The sequence below is a fragment of the Tachysurus vachellii genome, chromosome 14 (assembly GCF_030014155.1).
Source record: "Tachysurus vachellii isolate PV-2020 chromosome 14, HZAU_Pvac_v1, whole genome shotgun sequence".
Taxonomy (NCBI): Eukaryota; Metazoa; Chordata; class Actinopteri; order Siluriformes; family Bagridae; genus Tachysurus; species Tachysurus vachellii.
In genome coordinates this window covers 8,842,926-8,866,937 of record NC_083473.1, presented here as the reverse complement: position 1 = coordinate 8,866,937, position 24,012 = coordinate 8,842,926, and positions in this window count along the sequence as shown.

Genomic DNA, 24,012 nt, shown 5'->3' with positions numbered 1-24,012 from the left:
GGGTGTTATGTGAGGAGCGCTTGCCGGTCTTTTGTAAGCGGTTGTCGGCAGACAATGTTTATTACACACCATTATCTTTTCATTTTTCTGCTCATTTTAATTTACACCATGGTACAGCATTTGAGGAATATCACTCAGCCTCACACTGACCCTTGAAATCAATATTAAATCCAGTAAACTGCAACTGCAGTGTGTGTGTGTGTGTGTGTGTGTGTGTGTGTGTGTGTGTGTGTGTGTGTGTGTGTTACTGTATCCTCTGTGTCCCAACTGTGTCCTTTGTGCTGACTCCTCACCCTGTCTTACCCAGAGTATTGTAAATAATAGAACTTGATCCTATTGATCACCTCCTCTTCTCTGTGACTTTTTAATTAACCTTCACACACAAGGTCACACGAAAAGTAAATACACAGTCACACACACACACACACACACACACACACACACACACACACACACACACACACACAATCAAATAGCCAAAAGTCACTGGACTTTTTATTTTAAGCTCAAGAAATTAGCACAGAATTTGCCAAGTAGCATGTAAGTATAGTAATTTGATTGTAATTTCTCATTACACACAGTTCACCTCAATTCTGAACATGGTGCACAGTAATTAAATGCATATGGTCTTCATTCAACCATTCAACCAGCCAAGAACAAAAATCCGAGGTGAAACTGAACAGTCATAGAATACAATATCACTTGGATTTTTTTCTAATTTCCAACTGTCCAGTTTCCTTATACTCCTGGTTTTTGGCTGGCAGCAGTGGTACCTGGTGTAGTTTTCAGGATTTCAATGTGGAAGAGTTAAAATAGAGGTTCTTAAATCGATTAGTTAGAATCCTTGTGTAAAAAGCTTTGTTTTATCAGATCTCCCAATATGGAGATAGAATACATTTAAAGAATTTTGGTAGACGCCCTTGTCCTGAATGACTTACATATATCTTGTATTTTACAGCTGGGCATTTGTGGATTGGGGCTCAGGATGGCAGCTTGGCAGAGGGGGGGTTGGGCACATGACCTTCTGATCCATAATCCAATGGTCTAACCACTGAGCTACCACTTCTTCCTATCCCTTCCACATGAAAAGCATAGCCAATTCTGCTCCACTGGCTTTTATGCATAGAAGGCAGTGACATCACTGAGATTCAAGCTAATGATCTCTTGTCAATAATATAGCAACCTGTGGCTGGAAGCCAAGGAAGTAAAATTGGCTATGCACTTTGGATGGTAGGGATGGCATACTCTCTCTCCCTTTTAAGTCCAAACAACACAGGCCATTTGTAGGCATCTGTGAGCTTGTGTATGTTGAAAAGGGGGGATAGCACTGTTCTCCGATTGTATTGCACTGCTTGGTGTGGTTGTCTGGTTTCACATGTCTCAGAGGAAGCATGTATTAGCTTTCACCCTCCCAAGTTGGCATTTGAATGTATGAATGGGGAGAATTGGCTGCTGAGTGAGGACTGGCAGGTGACCAAATTGGGGAGAGACTAGAGGAAAAAGCTGTGACTAAAGCATGCTTCTTTAATGTAGCCGTAACTAATCATCTTTAAGTGGTTTGTTTTTATTTGTTGTTGAAGATAAAATAATGACGTGTTTAGTTAGCCTACTTATTTTAAAGTGGGGTGATATAAATAGTGAGCATGCACAAAACCAGGTTGTATGAAATGGAACAGGAATTAAGGCCACACTTTATGTCAGAAATATCTGACTGAGTCTGGGAGTGTATCTTATAAATAATAGTAGTATACACACACCTATTAACCGAATGCTTGCTGTGGTGCTAAATTCTGAATGCCACGCCTAGTGCATTGCATTAATTTATGACCATGAAAATAGCAAGAATGTGTTAGCTAAAATTTTGCATGCCGCCAAACCAGTATAGTAACTCGATTTTGTTAACCAGCAAATTGCGCTTGATCAGCGCAATAATATAGTCTGTAGATTCATGTTAGCATTTGGTTTGGTCCAACAGTGATCCCTTGTGGGACCAATAAGAGCTTACACACACTCATTGAAGAGAAAGAAAACGAGAGAGAGAGAGAGAGAGAGAGGGAGAGTGAGAGAGAGTGATAAAAGTAAGCAGAAGCAAGCTTTAAGGAAGGAGTGCATAACAAAAGTGTGTATGTGTTTGTTTCCTTTGTCTTGTGCAGCACACATTAGGGATGTAAGCTTCTACAGTAGGGATGCGTGTCTGTCTCTAATTTGATTCGAGATGCAATATTTGGACCTGTGACAAGAAGTCAACATCATGCCATCCACTGTCTTTCCACCTGCCTGTCTGTCACCCTGCATTTCCTGTCAGCTGAAGAACTCATAACTGCAATCTTGTTTTCTTTCTTTCTTATCTCTATGTCGCATACATGTGGTTCTGACTACAACAACTCAAACAACTGAGTCCACATTTACTGCGCACAACTGACACCAGTCATCAAAATAATCAACATTGTGACCTTGAGCTTAAATTTGTTTCTCTTGTGTGATATCGATTCTGACATGTTCTGGATGAAGTCCAGTAAAACTGTGTGACTTGTAACAAAACCACTATTTTAAATGAATTCAATTCATCTATTTTATAAGAATTCATGTAAAATCACTGAATATGATATGAATATGTATGAATACAGTATGTGTGTTTATGAATATGGATAACTATACTGAATATATAGCATGTACAATAAATATGTGTATTATAAATTGTCCACAATTTCTGCTGCAAGACCAGTTTCGCTCCTGAACTCAACATTTTCATATATTATATAAAGAGCTGTCATTTATCATTATTATTATTATTTTTTTACAAAAATCCATGTGTTTATACAAATAGAGAATGTCCTTTAAGTCCATTTCCATTTCTCTGGTCGAATGAAACTCTAGTGTACTGGTAAAAAGGGCAAACAAATTATATCCACAAGCGTGCAATCACTCGAGGGCTATAAATAAAAGTACTTTATAATGTGAAGAATATAGCATTTCTTTCTCTCGTATGGATATTTCATATACATGTCGTATGGTGTCACAGCACTAATTATTTATATATTTAGACACTATGATGTCATTCTGGAAACAAATCAATATAGGCTATTAGTTTCTAAATTTTGATCAGCTTTGATCTGCAGTTTTTTTTAAGGCAGATAATTTTTTATCTAGCTGTCTTTCAGAATTAGCTTTAAATGGATTTATAACGTTTTTTTTTCATAAAATATGAAATTAAAAAAGCACATTTCAAACATAAGTTGGCAAAAAGAAATGCAGCCCATGAGCTAAAACAATATTTCTCTCTCTCTCTCATGAGTCCCATTAAATATAATCATAACATCCTTTGTATATAGACTCACTAAGAGTCTCCTAGACTTTCCCTTCTGACCAAAAGCTCAGTAACAGTTCAGCTCATCTCTTAAAGCCAGTACAAGGCATTCAGGCAGCAAGTGAATGAGATTTCAGAGTCACAGTCAGACAGCAGGATAATTAGACAGCTTGGTGGTGAATGTAAGAATAATTTTAGTGTTAAGAACAAATCATTATGAATTCAAGATAATGCTACAAGAATAGTGTGTTTAAACAAAAAACAGCAGAAGAAAAAACAAACAAATAGCAGTGAGTGCTTTTGAACATAGGAAATAAGAAACATTAACAAACAAGAGGTTCTATGTGATCAAATCAAAATCACAAATCAAAATCAAAAGATCATAAATCAAAAGATAACTTACCCCAATGTTGGCATTGTTTAACATTTATATACATACTCTGACCGACACAGCCAAAATACCGCTCCACACCCAGCCCCACGGCTCTATGGACAGGGCCACTAACAGCGTGGCAAAAAGTTTTAGCACCAGAGTCAGCGTCATTTATTTTTCCCCAAAGATTCACCAGAAGAGACGCACCACCTGCCTGCTGGTGAAATGAATTCCATGAACATATATCAGAAACGAATGACACCAAGCACCAAAACGTAGCAGCACACACAAACACACACACAGGGGATATCACCGGAATCTGAGTAACTGAATCCTTAACTTGAGGAAGTAGATATTGGTGCTAATCCAATCGCTCCGGAGCGAGGACGAAGGAAGGGTAGCCGATTGCTGGAAGACAAACGGGAGTCTGGAGCTTGAATGACTGCAAAGAAAATCGTGTTAGTACATACGAGACCAGACAACAAGTGACTGAGAGTTGTATTTATAGTGAGTGGTGATTGCTAAATGAGGAGCAGGTGGTGCTGATTAGTACTCAGGTGATTGTGATTGGTGGTGAGTGAGGGAAGGACCTGGTGGCTCCATGACAGCTTTGGAGACGTGACGCCCTTTTTTTTCTTTCCATGTCTGATTCCCTAGAGTGCCCTGAAGTGGTGGAGAATGCGGGCATTATCAGACATGGAAGCTGAGCCAGCCCAGAGTGTGGAGCAAATTCTGCAGCATTTGCTGCAGTCCAGCTTACAACAGCATGGGGTGACCCAAGAGCTGAAGAAGAGCCTACATAGTGTCACACAGGAGTTACTGGATTAAAAGAGAAGCTCACAGGCAGCAAGGACCCATCTTCCTAATCCCAGCCGTGGCACTCAGGACCGCCTCTCCAAGTTAATGGCAGACAACGACGTTGAAGTTTTCTGGGACACTTCGAGCGCTCTGGGAGGGCTGGTCCAAGCTTGGGCCGATGCACTGGCGCCGCTGCTTAGCGGGGAAACATAGCTGGCCTACTATGTCCTGGAAGCCAAGGAGGATGTGGATTACGGCCTCATGAAGCAGGAGATCCTCATCCACTGATCCCCTGTCAATGCCACCGGCGATGTCCACAAGTGGCAGTAACCCCGTGACTAGAACCCGGTCCCAGATGGAGATCGGGCGTGAACCAAGGAGAGAGTTCCGGCCATATCGCTCGCCCAATCCCAGGGCCAATTTCTTTCCTAGTAAGAAATGGACTGCTGTATCACCACATGGATTAACCGCATGGGGCCCAATGTGCTCAAAAGCGAGTCTATGATGGCCTCGCCTAACCTTGGGAATTTTAGCCTGGAGATCAGGTAATGCTGCTCATCCTCAACGCTGCTTGCAAGTTCCTGGCAAGGTGGCAGGGCCCGTACATGGTCCTTGAGTGAAGAAGCCCTGTCAACTACACACTGAAACAGCCAGGTAAGTGTGCAGACTCACAGCTTTATCATATTAATCTATTGAAGAAATGGATTCCTCCTGTGCCTATTGTGTCTGCATTCGCTACCACTGACACAAATCCCCAAGAGCGTGCCCTGGTCAGGTGGGGAGAGGATCTCGCACAGGCCCAAGGACAGAACATCACAGAGCTCCTTGACCAGTTCTTGGATGTCTTTTCCTCCATGCCAGGCTTCACACAGCTGGTGCATCACGAGATCAAATCCTCTCTGAGGATGGTGGTCTGACAGCAGCCATACTGGGTCCCAGAACCCCACCATCAGGCTCTAGAGGCAGAAGTGGTACGGATGCTAAGGGACGGAATTATTGAGGACTTCGCGAGCCTGACGTTTAGCCCGATTGTGGTGGTGCCTAAGACCAACGGGAGCATTCGCCTGTGTAATGACTTTTGGCGGCTTAACCAGATGTCAGAGTTTGACATCTCATGCATCTCACCTCATGAAGCGCATGGGGAAGGCCCGGCTTTCTTTACACTCAATCTCACCAAGGGCTATTGGCAGGTTGCTTTAGCCCTGGATACCAAGCCGAAAAAGGCCTTCAGCACTGCCAATGGCCACTGGCAGCACCAGGTTCTTCCTTTTGGCCCCCGTGATCCATCACTGCGGACTATTTGGATGATGTCATCATCCACACCTCCACTTGGGCCGACCACTTGTGCCATCTGGGGAAGGTACTGCGGGCCCCCTGGAAGGCCAAGCTTACAACTAACCCCCACAAATGCCACCTGGGGCTGTCCAAGGTACAGGCATACTGAAACCACATGAAAAGAAGATTAACGTGGTCAAGGGCCATCCCCGACCAACAACAAATACACAGGTACCTGCCTTTCTGGGCTTGGCCTGCTATTACAGAAGATTTGCCCCTAACTTCTCCTCTGTAGATTCCACCCTCTCAGATTTAATGAGGAAGGGCCAGCTGGACCAGGTGCAGTGGAAGGATGAGACAGAGAAACCCTGACTTTGACTTCCCCTTCACCCTCCAGGCTGGGGCTCAGAGCTAAGGGAGGGGGGCCTGTGACGGTGGAGCATGCACCGCCTACACAGCCAAAATACCATCAGCCAAAATACACAGCCAAAATACCATCTCACCCCTGTAAGACTAAAACCTCGAGAAAGGCTGTGGTTTAGCACCACGGACAGCGCCATGTAGTTCCAATAGTGGGAAACCAATCAGCAGCGCTCACCCTCTGGCTAGGAGACACAGCAGAGAGCCAGGCTCAGCAGCTAGAGGGAGTTAAGATGGATGAGGATGGGATTAAAATGTGCTGTCTTTGTCTCCCTTGTTTTCCCCCACAGATTCACCAGAAGAGGACACGCCTGCTGAGACTGGGCCACACTCCTGGGTCAAACTTTTTCTCTTCTTCTACGCTTTGGAGATACCCGCATCTTTGCCTTTCTTTTTGGGACTGCACCATCTCCTTCACTCCCCTTTTACACCACCAGTTTGTTCCAATAAACTCTCAATACTGAGATTTTCATCTAACTTCCATTTCTGTGTCTGCCTCTCTCCGTGTCTGATTCCCTAGAGTGCCCTAAAATACTAATTAGCCATAATATTAAAACCACTTTTCTAATATTGTGTAAATCCCCCTTGTGTTGACAAAACAACCCTGACCCTTTGATGTTTGGATTCCACAAGACCTCTGAATGTGTGCTGTGGTATCTGGCACTAAGACATTAGCAGAAGATTCATTAAGTTGTAAGGTGGAGCCTTGTTCAGCCTGGTTACAAACACTTCTTTGTCCAGCACATCCTACAGAAGTCTGATCGGATTGCGATCTGGAGAATGTGGAGGCCAACTCAACACCTTGAACTCTTCGTCAAGTTCCACAAATCATTCCTAAATAATGTCTGCAGTGTAGGAGGACATTAGAACAAGAGGCCACTGACATTATGGAAGATGGCTGCTCTGAATACTTGTTCTGTAACAACATCCAAAAAATGTTAAGGTTTCCCAGCATTTTTCAGAGTGTCACAGTCATTCCTCCAGATTGCCTTCTTCATACACACACACACACACACACACACACACACACACACAGTCATCCTCTTCTCCCTACATGCATCAGCAAGTCCTGGTTCACCAGTTGTGCTTCCTTTGGACCAGTATTGGTAGGCAATAAACGCTACATTTCAGGAACACTCTACAAGACCCACTGTTTTGGAGAAACTCTGATATAGTCATCTAGCCATTATAGTAGCTCAGATCCTTACACTTACACTTATATAACGGTTTATACAGTACATATTTACAATAGGGTCCAATGCTCCGCAAACAGCAATCACAATTTTTTTATTTTGTATTCTTTTCAAATGTAATAAAATTACTTTCACTGATTTTAACATAAGTGAAAAGTAACATTTTTTAAATATTTACAAGAGTTTCAAAGTTACTTAGTATTCAATATGTCCTCTGTTTTGCTTTAATGACAATGTGCACTCAAATCTTATAATCTATTTTAGACCAAATACATTGAACATTTACTTTCTTGTTAAAAATACTTTACAGTAAAAATTTACTGTTATTACACTTCAATGCTAGAGCTTCAGATTTACATATTGCTCCTTTTTTACACCATGCAAACGGTGTTAAAATAGACTTTCTCTGATTCAGCCAGACTCATTAACAATGCCTCACACTCTGTGTAGTACAGACAGTATGTCTTTGTAAAGGTGGGCTATTAAATCTATAAGCAATTAATCCATGTGGACTTTCTTCTTTCCTGCACAGAATCAGGCAGTTGTTTAGTGTCAAAGTATGACAATAGTAACCATAGGAACAGGGTCAAAAGGCCAATGGGAACACAGTAGGTTACATGTCAAAGCTGTTAACAGGCTAACAAGTGAATTACAAAATAATGAGTTAGTTTTATTCACACCTCATGAAAAAGGATGCAGAGAGAGAGAGAGAGAGAGAGAGAGAGAGAGAGAGAGAGAGAGAGAGAGAGAGATGGAAGCTCAGTGCTTTACATCAGGTCTGCAGAATTCTTCACCACTAAATAACATCTCAGAAATCTCAGGACAGATCATATTGTGTGTGTGTGTGTGTGTGTGTGTGTGTGTGTGTGTGTGTGTGTGTGTGTGTGTGTGTGAGAGAGAGAGAGAGAGTCAAGTCAAGATTAAAGAAGCTCTTATTGTCATTCCAACCATATATAGCTGACGCAGTGCACAGTGAAATCAAACTATGTTTCTCCAGAACCATGGTTCTACATAAGAACAACACAAAGCTACATAAAACAACACAGAGCTACAGTTAAGTTAGACTATCCACATAAAATGCATAGTGTGTCACCTACTGCAAGACAAAGGACAAAGGACAAAGCAGACAGACAATACAATACACTACAAGACAGATACATTAAATAGTGCTAACCAGTAACATGTAAACATACCTACACATGTGCTAGCAACAGTGTAAAGATATCCACTTGTGTGATAGCAGCAGTTATTAGCAGCATTAAATGTACAAAAAGTAGAGTTTAATTAAATGTAAAAAAGATTACTAACACATTAGAAAAATAACTAAGTCTACAAGTCATAAACGTGACATAATACATAGAAATCAAAGCAATCTAACTTATCTTCTCTGCTTTATCATACCTCAACCTAAACCAATAAGCAAATCCAACAATCATATCATATTGAAATGTCACAGTAATGAAACCCAGAAAAAACCACATTCTGTCAGAAGTCATCTAACCATGTCACTTCCACCATATGGCAGCTTTTCTCTGATTGGTCCATGCACTGCGCTTGTGAAGGAAATCTTGCTTCACCCGTGCTGTTGTCATGGTGATTGAAAGTGATGGAAAGATTGATGAATGGCCTCCACATTTGTTACATTCATAAAACTGCTCACAGAGCATCGCATTGTGGGTAAACACATTACAACAGTAAATAACAGAGACGGCACGTACACACATGAACACACAGAGTGTGTACGTGTTAGACCCTCACAATAGACACAAACACACACACACACACACACACACACACACACACACACACACACACACACACACAGTGACATGTATGGGGAAATACAAACAAACAAATTGTTGATATGGTTCAATATGGTCCTTGTTTATTGAGACATTGTTTATTTATTTGTTTGTTTGTTAAGAAATGTCCAGAGTGTGCTATAGGTAATGTTGTTAACCTCAAGCCTTCCAACATGAATGTATATATATATATTAAAATGATTATCAACATGTATGATTTATGCAGATAAACTATGTACATATTGGTGTGTGTGTGTGTGTAGGTGTGTACGTAGGTGAGTGTGTAACTCAGAGACGGAAAGAGAGAAAGAGAGGGACAAAGATGGTGAGATAAAATGAAAGGAACTACTTGTGTGAGAACTTCAGTATCTCATCCATCCTGCTACAGTTGCATTTGCAGACTTTGCAAAGTAACTCTAAACAGATAAAAAGGCTGATTGTAACTGTTGGTACTGTAAAAGAGGACTGAAACCCTTGGGATATGTTGATATAGGAAAATAATCAACTTCGGGATAGTAGTGGTAGCCCATTTTATAACACATACGTACACACACATACACACACACACACGCACACACACACACACACATAGTTGCAAATTCATGCATAAAGTATACATACACCACATAATCAGTGTGCACATGTCCCATTATCACCCCACAGCATTTTGTCCCAGACTGACTTGAATTACAGCTCAGAGCATAGAAGACAATGCAAAGCAAGGAAACATCCTCCTCTTACTGAATTAACCTGTAATCATCACCAACACACACTATAGCACACAGCACATCTTTCACTCTCTCACATCTCTCATCACATTCCTTTTTCCTTTCTGTTTCACACTTCCTCGGTACATCCCACTACACAAATCAGCAAGCGTGTGCCTACAGAAATGACTGGCGCAGTGTGTGGTGACTGCACACACCAATTATACACACCTAGAGCAAGTGTCTCTTCAGTTTAATGGTTTCTCCTCAACAGCGCTGATTTTCACAAAAACCTGCCGATAAATTCGAAGTTGAATTTATAGAAAACAGCTCAGTTGGGGCATTGAGAGGCCCTGCTGCTCTTCCACACTAACGCACACACACACACACACACACACACACACACACACACACACACACACACACACACACACACACACACACACACACACATGACTACTATAAAGCATTCTTATGTTCAGAGGGCTCTCTATGAGATGAGTGGCCTGTGGGCTGTTAATTGTTCAGCTACGTTCCTTCATGTACTTCAGCATTCATCCGTTTTACATCTTCACTGATCTCCAGCTTCATTTAGAAAACATTTCTACAATCTAGACTATAGACTAATTCTATAGCTTTGATCCGAGGTCCAGATCGGAACTTTATGAATATATTTGAAGCCTGAAACTGACATATCTAATAGTGCTCTGCATCTTTATCTTGTTTAGGTTGATACGTCAAAATGTTTGTATCCACATTCAGTGGGCGTGGCTTAAAAAATGACTCTAATACTAGGTCTTCAAAAACACTGGAAAAACCTAGATGTAGTAATACAAGCACTCTCAGCATGGTCTCTTAATACACATATTTATCACTAATTGCTCTTAAACCAAGATTTGAATCTTGAGTTATCTATAATTAGATATCACTAACACTGCATTAAGTGTTTGTATTATTATAATGTGTAGTGTTTGTATAATGTACTGTAAATAACAGAAGTTGGAATTCAAGACAAAACCATAAATTGTCTATAAATTATCAAGCTTCATATTATCCACACCAGCTATACACACGTACAGTACCTCAAAATTCTCTTCAGTTTAATGTTTCATTAGTGTTATATTGTTGCTGAAAGTTAGTTCTGTGTAAGCATTATTACTTCCATTATCTTCTATTGTTAAAGATTTTTTAACAATATCAGAAAACACCCCATCAGAATAAATCTCAATATATAGAGGAAACTGTAATTGTATTCCAGAGCCTACAGTTTTCCAGAAACATTATTCATTTTTCCTGCTGAAGAAATACATAAATTTGAATCCCTTCGGATTAACCACATGGCTGCATGGGCACAGCACTTCATGTGCTCAATCCCCAGAGTCATTGTTTTGTTCAGAAATGAGATTCACTCTTGTCTTGTTCAGCAGGTCAATATTTAAATCGATGAATCTCCGTCCCACAAACAAGATTTCCTCCTCTTCCATTCAGTGCTTGAGTCAACAGATCTATGTTAAATATTTTGATAAATTCATGAATTGTGTAATTTTTTTACACAAATGGAGAATGACCTAGTCAGATGTTAGATTACTGATTAAAAGGTCATACATTTAAACATCAGCACTACCACACTGTCACTGCTGAGTCCTAGAGCAAGACCCTTAACTGCTCAGATGTATAAATGAGATAAACGTAAGTCACTGTGGATAAGGTCATCTGGCAAATGCGTATATATATATATATATATATATATATATGTGTGTGTGTGTGTGAAGTGCATTGGGGATTGTTTGTGTATCTATGCCAATCATGATCCATGCCCTGTGAGTCAATCCTTTCAGTAACCAAGATTTACTCTTCTCTTTAGTGAATCAGTGAATCATTTGTTCAGGGCCAATATTGGCATCAGTGTCATTTGTTACTGAATCACTGAGTCACTGAGTCCCATATGGAATATTTTCAATCCTTTTAGTGTAACAGTGGAAAAGTTTGTGTTCAGCTGTGTGAAAAATCAGACATACAAGTGTGTTAAAAAACACACACACGCACAAAGAAACAACAATTATTAGCTATTTTGGCATACTTAAGCTGTTTGTTGATGGCAGCATGACAACAATTCAACACTGATTATGTGTTTATTCAGATAAGGGTCCGTTAGGCAAATTGTTCAGGAAGTGTGTTAATTGGGCAATATGAGATCTTTGAATATTTATACATTCGACTTTTTGCTTTTGGATACTTAAAAATAATTAATATGCAGCTGAAGAGACTTGATTGCTTTGACTGCATTCCCATAATTCCAATGATAACAATATTCTTGTATCCTTAATATGTTATATTATTTGTTACAGCATCCTAGAATATTATTCTGACATTCATACTGGTGATCCAGTGAACCCCAAACCCCAGTATAACATTGACATTTCATCACAGAGCAAACACATTATAATAATAGGCCAGTTGTAACCAAATATAACACTGAAGGCAACGTCTGTGTAATGATGTGACCAGAATTACAACCATCACAGAGAGCCTCAGCGCCCACACAGTGTCCATGCTGTTCTTTTATCAGTGTGGATGGAAAATGGCTGTCATTAGCTTGAAAAGCTCAACAGTGTCACACCATTGACGTCCAATCGATGATGCAGAGGGAGAAGCAGTCATTATAAACAAGCCGGGCAATCACCTCTAACGTTCAGCATGGAGGAATCAATAACTGTAATCTCCACCAGCAGTGTTGCTCAGAGTGAACACTGTCATTGCAGCGAGATCCAGATCTACACAGCTTCAGAGAATAAAGGCCAATCAGTGGGTGATTATTACCGCCACAGGCTGATGTTCACACTGATGTAATCACCAGGTGCATGCTGGTACTATTTTATGCTGCAATCGTTTATTATTTTTTTTGTATTTCAAATAAATTATTGAAGTTGATTTTAGTAAAGTTCCTCAGATGCAAATGAGTCAAAACATCATTTCAAATTCAACTATATTTTAATAATTGATCATGCGGAGAACGGAAACATTTCACATGCACGCCTTCATCTGCATACAGAGCAGTCATCAATCATTCAGAACGAGACATCAGACACTATTTTTGTTACAGTACTTTAATAGCTGAGCCTCCAGGAACACCTTAATAGATCTTTCAGGGAAAAAAAAATAAAGTAATAATCTGTCCAAACAAATAGATTACTTCTACCCAGTCCACAGAGCAACTCTAAATGACAGCCATATCTCATGATAAAGCCAGTAGAGCACTGTTCATGGGGCAGAAATCAGAGATGACCCTTGAGGTCAAAAGCAGCACTGGATATCAAATGGACTCTATAATTTCACTGGTTACTACAGAAAACCTTAAAGACCTGGAAGTTCATCAAAGTATCTCAGATTATCAGACTGAACTCTATACATAATACATGAGTAACAGCTCACACGCTGTTCAGTCAGGCGATAGGTTTCACTCGCTTGTGCGAATCGGGTAACAAAACTAGTCATTATTAGAGACAGAGGTCACATACAGAAATAATGAAACTTTCTCCTCCCCCAACCCCCCCCCCCTCCATTTCACTCCCTCACTCTGTCTCTCTCCTGAGAAAACAACACAGCTGCTTACTGAATTATTAAAGCTTTTACAAACCTATAAACTGACACATGCACACACACACACACACACACACACACACACACACACATACAGAGACATGCCCTCACAAATACACACATATAGCTATCCATATATTCGAGGCCTTAGGGAATAGGAAAAACGAGGAACAATAGGCACACAATCTGACATGGTTATAGATGCATTAAATGCCAGAGAGAGAGAGAGAGAGAGAGAGAGAGAGAGAGAGAGAGAGAGAGAGAGAGAGAGAGAGAGAGAGAGCGTGAGAGAGAGAGAGAGACAGAGAGAGAGAGATGTCCATCACAGTTTAAACGACTACAAACCAAATTTGTTTGGTTTGGTCTCCCCACACATGCCCATAAACACACACACACACCTTTTAGGTGGTATTTTCCAAAATGTATAATCAAAAAGCAAACTGTAGGCCTGTCTGCTATTTATTAGGAATATTTAGTCTTTGTGCATCTTATACTCAAGAACATTAACACAGCTGTGAGGGGAAAAAAGAATTTACAGTATACACTTCAGGTAATGCTGTTATAGGAAAATAATCCACACTGGGGTGCTTTGATATTAATGATTACATTTTAAGTTTTAATTTTTAATCTCTTTATGAATAAACAAAGAACACACATCACACATTTTAGCCATTTATAGTTACATAGTATGTCCACAAAAGCAGTTATAACTTGGGTTACAGCAGCTACAAAGAGTCTTAGTTAAGAAGTTATTGAGGCCAAAACAATGTGTTAAAAATCCTTGTTTTGAATATATAACAATAATCAGATTAACAGTGCGATGAAAGGGAGATAGGAAGTGGCTTGCATGTATAGAGTGCTGTGTTTTTTATTTGTTTTCTTCATGCGTTACATAACGTTCACATAAATCAAGCGAAAAAAAATGCATGACACTGCAGCAGCCCTCACTAAGCTGGGGTTTGGCTTTAGCTCAGACTGACAGCAGAGCAAAGCTTTTAGTTCAGAGCTTTGGTGCTCAGCTGTGTGTTTTACTGCATCGAAACCACACAGCTCAAAGCACAGTGCCAGAGGGGGGAGAAAACACAAAACATGGCTCACTGCACTCTCTCTCTCTCTCTCTCTCTCTCTCTCTCTCTCTCTCTCTCTCTCTCTCTCTCTCTCTCTCTCTCTCTCTCTCTCTCTCTCTCTCTCTCTCTCTCTATCTTTGTGCACAGCTCAACATAGCTCACATGGTGCAATTGTTAAATTGGCAAAAAGTTTCATTGCACTAACCCAATCAAAAAAGTAATGAGAAAAAATAATGGATTGCCCAATTTCACTTTATCACTTATGAACAGTTTGATCTGTGAAAAATAGCCTCATTTGTTGACTCTTAATTTGATAAAGAACATATTTCGATGATGAGTGTGTGTTTCGTACAAATCTGAACACAAACTCATTTATGCTCATTTCATTTACAAAGTGGTTAAAGCACTTTAGGGAGAAGTTATAATTTCATGTTTTATCCTAGAAGATTTTTATATTACATGTTATGACAGTCTATTAAGAGCATCGTTTTTATTAGACATCAAATTTAATGACATCTCTCTCTCTCTCTCTCTCTCTCTCTCTCTCTCTCTCTCTCTCTCATTCTTATATCTCTACTCTAAGAGGTATAATGTCTTTGATTTGCTTAGGAAATTCACTAAAGCGGGGAAGTATCTCATTAAACTCACCATGTAAAACATCCAGATAAGAGCACACACAAATACACGTGTTTGTAATGAGAGGCTTTAGAAAGAAGACACCCCACTATTTCTATCTGAAGGTGCTCTCACCGTTAAATATACCATTACCATAACAAATCTCCCATGCTGCTTTGCAGAGCAGAAATGTCAACTCATTATCAGAGCCTTTCCAGATGCTCCATTGCCTTGATAGAGCGAACCCAATATCCTCCTATGTGCACACACACACACACACACACACACACACACACACACACACACACCAGCTGTATATGGCAATGCCAAAACTCTTAGCTGAAACTTCATGTACAACATAGACTCTCTAACCTTTTGCAACTAACTGTATTAAAATGTGTACAATAGTATGGCTATTTAATGCATGGCAGATAAACTTTTTAATCCTTAACTTTCTTTAGAAAATGTTTCTACAGAACATATTAAGCACAAGTTGACATTATTTATAAGCTACATGTTTTGGATTTACTGAGATTAAATCTATTCAGTTTGAGCAATCGGGGGGGCACGGTGGCTTAGTGGTTAGCACGTTCGCCTCACACCTCCAGGGTTGGGGGTTCGATTCCCGCCTCCGCCTTGTGTGTGTGGAGTTTGCATGTTCTCCCCGTGCCTCGAGGGTTTCCTCCGGGTACTCTGGTTTCCTCCCCCCGGTCCAAAGACATGCATGGTAGGTTGATTGGCATCTCTGGAAAATTGTCCGTAGTGTGTGAGTGTGTGAGTGAATGAGAGTGTTTGTGTGCCCTGCGATGGGTTAGCACTCCGTCCAGGGTGTATCCTGCCTTGATGCCCGATGACGCCTGAGATAGGCACAGGCTCCCCGTGACCCGAGGTAGTTCGGATAAGCGGTAGAAAATGAGTGAGTGAGTGAGTTTGAGCAATCAGTCAAATTGGCATTCAGTCGTTTTCTAATCTGTTTATCCTACACAGGATCACATGAAACTTAGAGATAATTTCAGGGATCTCAGGGCATACGTAAAGGGACACACTGGTGCCAACCCATCGCAGTGTACAATCACACACTCACATACACTATGGACAATTTAGAGATTGGCTAATCAGCCTACAAACCTATGTCTTTGGACTGAGGGAGGAAACCGGAGTTGAGCATTTTGAGATGCTTTTCTGCTCACCACAGTAGTAAAGAGTGATTAGAGACTTCCTGTCAGCTCAGAGCAGCCTGATAACTCTCTTCTGAACTGTCTCATCAACACGATAGTTGGCTGTTGAGGATGTTGTGTGTGAAATTCATACACAGTACACGCAGTAGTTAAATGCTTTTTACAAATGTCCTTTTGATGTAAGAACAGAGCCGGTTAGCACAAAAGTGAAAGAATAAAAATAGACACAAATAAGATGCAATAAAATCTAGAGAATATAGGGAAAATATGATGGAAAAATGCAATAATAAAAATAAATAGAAAAAAAATAGAAATGGTAGGATCTGAATAAAGTGATTAGAAAGAGCAGAAATTCAACAGTTCCTGAAATACCAACAACCCAAAGCAACAAGGATGATCATCGATGCATCCTTACATACTATATTTTCCTCACAATGTTTTTGTATACATTTAATAAGAAGTTGTATATGAAACTGTTTTAATACTGATGTACACTTTTGCTGCTTTACATGGCATTTGCACTGCACATACTGCTCAGTGCTATTTTATCTGTCATGTAATGTATTGTACTCTCTGCTCACACACTCTCTTGTCTTGCACTGTCTATTGTCTTGGACTGTTTGCATACATGCACTTTATGCAGATTGGATCATTTTAAAATTTAGCCCTTAGTTCTGTGTTGTCTTATGTAGCTCTGTGTTCTTCAGCTTTGGGTTACTCATGTTATCCAACTGCCTTCCAAATACACTGACTTATCAGGCACAGCATGAAAGTAATTGTAACTCAAATCTTTTATGTGAAACGTGAGAAGCTGTGAGAGTTGACGAACGCAAGCACAGTTATTAAATTTAATTGAATTTGAATTCACCAGGAGGTCTTTTAAGATTAAATATATCTTTTTTTGATATTTGAAGAAAGTTCTGGCCAATACGGCTCCACCACTACACACAGTTCTTGAGATTCTGCTCTTAAATATAAAAACGATTATAATTTTTTTAGCTGCTAATAACACTGCTCTACAAAGTGTGGCATGGTGAGCATTGTTTTCAGTAGATATTACTGTTACTGAGGCACCTGTGGCGAACAACACCAACTACTGACATCCCATAATGATCACACCAGAGGAACTGCCAGTCATCTAACACTCAAAATGAGAGAGAGAAAGAGAGAAAGACAGAAAGATTGTGATTCGCGTCTAATAAATTCTGAAACGTGGGCAACTACATTATACACACATAATTTACATATAAATCACAAATTCGTAATCTACACCATGTAGTCAAAATAAATCCAGCTGCCTGTCAAGATTAGATGAGAATCTCTGGAGCAGAAGGCTTTCTTACCCTCAGCTCACGTCCCATTGAAGGACACTCTTTCATTCTCAATCTTTCTATTTCCCATCCTCCACATATTCAAAACACATGACCATGAGATGTGAATAGGGAGAATGACAGAGAGAAAAGACTGAGAGAACTTGACTGCAAGAGCTGCAATACAATTCAGCTCTTAATAATATTAATAATATTTAGCATTCAGTCGTTTTTATCACCTGCAAATAATAACAACTCCCTCTTAGTTAATAAAGAGCATCCGAACAAAGAGTGAAATGTGTGGTCAGAGCATCATGCTACTGTTCAGCTAATTAAAATCCCACATCAATTATTTAATGCAAATACTGTATGATTAAGAACAGACACTTTTTGAGGTAACAGAAGATATTGAGGTTTTGACCCCAGTGTGTTCAAACAAATAATTATTTAAGATATTTTTATATACTTTTTAAATTAATAATTAGTGTAACATATTCTCTGGTTCCTTCTGGTCCAGAAGTAGGGTCCTGCACTCTCATTGCTGTGGCCTCGGTTTGATTCCCATTCAGGAAACTGACCCAGACCCTGTGGGGTTAAAATGGGAGGGTTGTGTCAGGAATAGGCACATTGGTTTAAAACCTGTGCCCAAATTAAATATGTGGATCGATTGAACCACTGTGGCATCCCTGAATATTAAGAAGTTATGACAACAACAGTGTAATATAGTCAGTGACTTGTAATGAATAGAAAAAAATGTCAAATAGAGCCTTATAATTTTTACCTGTTCACTTAGATAATACAAAGACATCTAGGAAGGATGACGGCATGGCATGCTCCAAATTAAAATAAAAACTGATGCAGAAAATTCTGTAATGAATGGATGGTCCAATATATGTTCATACTTTTTAATTAAAATTAGTAATAATTAATTAATTAAATATAGTAATTAATAGCAACAATGTGAAGCACCATTATGAGACAGGGTTCAGATCTTTTGAGTCTAAGATAAAGTCATGCAAAATAACAAAACTGAGAACCCAGTACGAACGTTTGGCTGAGACGACTTCTTTTTTTTATGGCCTAAGAACATGGAAGCAAAATGCCTACTAAAGATAGTATTGATTGTATGGTAACAGTAAAAACTGCACATTTTTGTGTACTGACCTGTTAGGTGTAACAGCATTCTTTCTTTGGAGGTTGGGGTCAGGACACAGGGTCAGCCATAATACAGCCCCCCTGGAGAAGAGAGGATTAAGGGCCTTGCTCAAGGGTCCAACAGTAGCAGCTTGGCAGTGCTGGAAGATCGGTGTCCAAGCCCCACCACTGCCAAGCTGGTATCACTGGGCCCCTAAGCAGGGCCCTCATGGCTGTCCCTGGACCCTCACCCCAACCTCCAAAGCAGGGATATGCATTATCCACAGTGCTGTGCTATAATGTAATGTTTGGCAATAATATAGGCTCCTTCTTACTCTTATACGAGGACATTAAAACTTTTTTTCATGGTAAAAAAAGAAAGAAGCATCTTCTCAGGACATCCTCATCCCATCGGTACAGAGAGTTCCAAGTAGACAATGAGGCACATGCAAATGACTTATTACTGCAAAACTCAGAGTAAGCACAGAGTGTTGGTATGCGTTTGATCTATTTAAAAGGAAACATCAGCTTTTTTGTGCTGCTTAAGAGTCAGCAAGGCAGTGTTCACTTTTATTGCAGGATGAGAGCAAATGCATGTTGCTTTTTTGGTATGCATTATGTTACACTTTAATGAGCTCAATTTAAAGCTGCAAGGCAAGAACAATTCTTTTTGTCATTTGTTGACAGCCACTCCTTCCAGAGGAAACTGGAAGGGTTCAAGGAAGTTATTAAAATAGTGTGTGATTCAGGGGTGTATAGTATCAGCACAGACAAGCTGATTGAGAACTTCAATAAAAAGGTATAGGACAGTATGGTCCCTTCAGTACAGGACAGTAGTGTCAGGATCCAGACCGGACTTTTGGCCATGTGCTTTTGTTTATGTTCTGTGTCACGTGTCTGCCCCGCCCTTGTTTATTCCTCCCCGCCTCTGCACACCTGTTCCTTATGTGTTAATTGTTATGAGTATTTAGCCGTGCCGCGTTGCCTATGGCAGCATGGAATCCTCATCGTTATTCGTCGTCCTTTGTCATGTCTAGTTTTGTCTGTGTTCCTGTTTTGTGTATTTAAGTTATTAAACCTGTAAACTCAGCTGGATAGCTTCAGCCTGGACCAGCTTATTGTGGGAGCATTTTTTTTCTTTCTTTATCTCTGGAATGTTTTCTCTGCCGTTTTACCCTGGATTTTTGTTTTCTTTTGTTTTTTGGGTGACATCGCTCTGCATTTGTTCCGGTAGGGGACGCCGCTCCACTTCAGGTTTCCCATGGAGGACGTCGCCTCACTTCTTGCCCGCGGAGGATGTCACCAGTCCGGTTTTGTCTTTTTTTTTCTTCTCTGTGTTCTGTTGGCAAGTGTAGTTATACTGTAAATTGTGTTCTATGATGGCAACAGGAAAGCAAACATTTCACAAATCCATTTTAAACAGCAACACTAGGACATCTATTTTTGTTCTTCTTTTTAATCACTTATTGCATGTGTGTAGCGGGGGGTAGCCTTGAATTCAGTGCATTGCATTGTGTTCCTGCAGATAAATGGCTTGCTCTAGGTTTCTTTGCTCGGCTTATTAAAGGTCAGAAGGCTTCCACTGTGCTATTGAACTCTTGCAGAAAGGCCACATAGCTCTTGGTCTCATCAACATAATGCTATTTGAGTGCAACTGAATGGTGCCTAATTTTTCTAGGTTGCACTGTGACCAAAAAAATGACAAATGGGGCAAAGGCAATATTACAGTCCTGCCTGCATAATAGTGATTGGAGTAAGCGTGTAGTTAACAATGTGTATAAGTACACTAGTGACCTCTTACATCAGTGTTTGTGATGACATTTGTATTACCACCAGCAATGTGCATTAAATACTATAATGACAAATACTTGTGTAATGTCCAAAAATGGACAATGTACAGAAGTAGAGACAGGATCCTATATACCATAATCAGAAAAGCATTATACTGACAAGAAACAGTACATTAGTCTGAAAACAATATACTCTAGGAAGATGAAAGCTATTATGAGTACAAGAAATCTTCAGGACATCCTCTCACATAATGGAGGCACCATCAGTTGAGCTAATGATGCACATCTGATGAGCAGTACCGACCCTCACAACCTGTTGAGACAATAATGGGGTAACAAGCTTGGAATGCAGACATTGAGACAGAAATCAGTGTTATTTACTGAGACAAATTTAAGACTCATTTTCATAGTCTTAGCAGGGGTAGTCATAGCAGGCAGAAAATCATCCGAGAAATATGCATAATTATAAACAATAACACAGACAATGGTCAAAACCAGGAAATACCAGGAAACATAGGACTGGAAACTAATTATGCAATAAGGAATAACATGATTATGACATCACAATGAAAAATTGAATGCCCCTGGCCAAACACGAGTATGTAAAGTGTACTAAAACAAAACATCAGACATGAGGAGAATATCATAAATATATCATACATTTTTTTTTTTTACAAAATATTTAATATTAGTTCCAGAAAATGTGAGCATATTTGGAAAAAAGGTTTTGTGGTTGAATTTGAAGACAGAATTGAAGTAATTTTTCAGCAAAGCATTCTAGCACAGACCAAATACGGTCCAATACCCAGGTAACACCCATTCCTACCATAAAGCATGGTAGTGGTAGCATCATGGTCTGGGGTTGCTTTTCAGCAAGAGGGACTAAAAATTGTATTGCTATGAAGAACCAAATACAAGCAAAATCTTGGGGCGAACCTGTTTCAGAAAGCCAAAAAGCTTTGTTTATGGACAGAAATTACATTTCAACAGGACAATAGACCAAAGCACAGGCAAGTTGTGTGACAGTGTGTTTCCTAGTAAGACTTTCAATCATAAGACTAGCATGACAAATTACATTAGCCACGACAATAAAACCACTGACTTGAATAACATTGATTCTCTCATTACAGTGGCACTTGTCAAGGGTTCAGATACATTCAGTTCTTTATGGCACTTGTCCAGAACAACTTACATTTATCTCATTTTACACAACTGAAAAATTGAGGGTTAGGGGCCTTGCTCAGGGTTCCAGCAGTAGCAGCTTGGTCTCCCTGTGATTCAAACTCACAACCTTCCAATTGGTAGTCACGACTTAACCGCTAGGCTACCACATCCCCCGTTCCCTTGCCCCCAATATACAGTGGGTACTACTTTGTAGCTGTTCCTGGATTTGATGACACACAGTATCTCCTAAAGCTTTTAATGACTCATCTAATGCAGAATCTCTCACATTGACAATAGTACAAGTACTTATTATATGTCAGACTGTGTGGAGCGTTAGAGTGACTCGATCAATCTTTCCACCTCTCACTATAACACAATCATAGACAACTAACTTAGCCAAGGTAACTACACAGGCCTGTTATTGTGCTGTGCTGACTAATTACACTCGTTACACAGTCTGAATAGAGGAAAAGACTCAAACACAATGCATAATAATTGCACCAATTATACTGGAGTTGATCATGCATTATACTTCCTTTTTATGAGTGGGCAAGGTGTGAGAGAATGAGAGATGAGAAAACCGACCTCATTCTATTTAACAAAAAAAGCACAACATGGTATTCCTTCTTCATCAAGTCGAGTGTCATCTTGCACTGTATATCAGTCTGTGTGAAATTTGTAATGAGCTCTCTACAACAGTTATCACCTGAATCATTCTGAGCTGGAATAAAAATAAACCTAAGGCTTGTTCAGATTCATTTGCTGGTTTTGTTGTCCACAAAGCATGCCCGTGACTTTTGTATCTGGTAAGAAAACTAGTTTGAAAATCATGCAAACAAACAAATAGAAACTTGAAACAATATTTATGTCATTATTACAAAGATAAGCAGTTTTCAAACCCCTATAGCTTGAACAGTTAAGTTAAATAAAATAAATAATACTAGTTTCTTTGTTTAATCTGTATTATACTTATTTGTTTATTTATTTATTTATCTTTTATTTATTTATATTAAAATCCTGTCCATGAAGTAGTTTTATAATTTTTAACACAGAGCTATTGAATTATTGAATCAGAAGGTGTGGACTATTTTTCTATAACTACAATTCTGACCATAGCTCAAGCTTCAAAGAATATTACACATTTGTTCAAATACATTATGGTTTCTATAGTAACAGCTTCAACAGGAAGCAAAACACAAAACCGTGTGTAATTGTAAACAACTGTTACCTAACAATACCATATATATAAGTTTTCCCATTTTGAGTGTGAACATGAACGTATTATCTGATCTTTTATGCTCTCCCTTTTTCTTTACATCTTCTTTATTTTGAAACCCTTTCTTTGGATACCCCCATCTGCAATATTTCCACAAAACTCTTCCTGACATCTCAGTTTGAAGTCTGTCAGGTGATACAAATTGCTTTCAGATAGATTTACACTCTATGATTTTGTGCCCAAATTTCTGACGCCTACAAAAATCGCACCTTTTGGTCACAAATTGAGATCAACACACTTAGAAGTCAACTGCTAAAAGCTCCCGGGTGACTGATTTAATGTCATTACAACCAGAAATTCAACAAAGTCAGAAGTTTACTGAGCGAAGATACTGTACGAAGCTCTTCTTAAAGCCAGCAATAACAGTACAGCATACAATTACACAACTCTCAAGAGACATCTACAAATACAGTAATGGCAACATTGAACTATGAATGAAAGAGCAGAATGGACAGAAAACACAAGCTCACTTTCTATAATGTTTCTGTTTTTATGATCTCGTTTCCTTTTGATGATATAAATGCAGATCTATTGTTAGAGGATCATCATACAGTCTGATGTGGAGAAGACTCTGTTCTTCCAATATTTCTTTTAAAAGATCTTAATTTTATCTTAATCTCAAATTTCTGATTCAGCAAAAGGATCATGTGCGCCTGCTGGCATGGCCCAGGTTGGTGTCATGGACAGGGAATCGACCCAGCCACTGAGGGGTTAATTCTCAGTTCTGGTTAAAGTCTGGAGGATTGCATCAGGAAGGGTATCCAGTATAAAAAATAAAAAACAAATCAAATATTGGGATCGGATGATCTGCTGTGGCGAAGCAGCTGAAGGACAACAACACTCTTAATCTCAAATGGCACAGAGTCAAACTGGCTTTGTTCAGATCAGGTTCAAATCTGAACTTTGACTTTTTTTGTTTAATTCTTATATATATATATATATATATATATATATATATATATATATATATATATATATATATATATATATATACTGTATATAA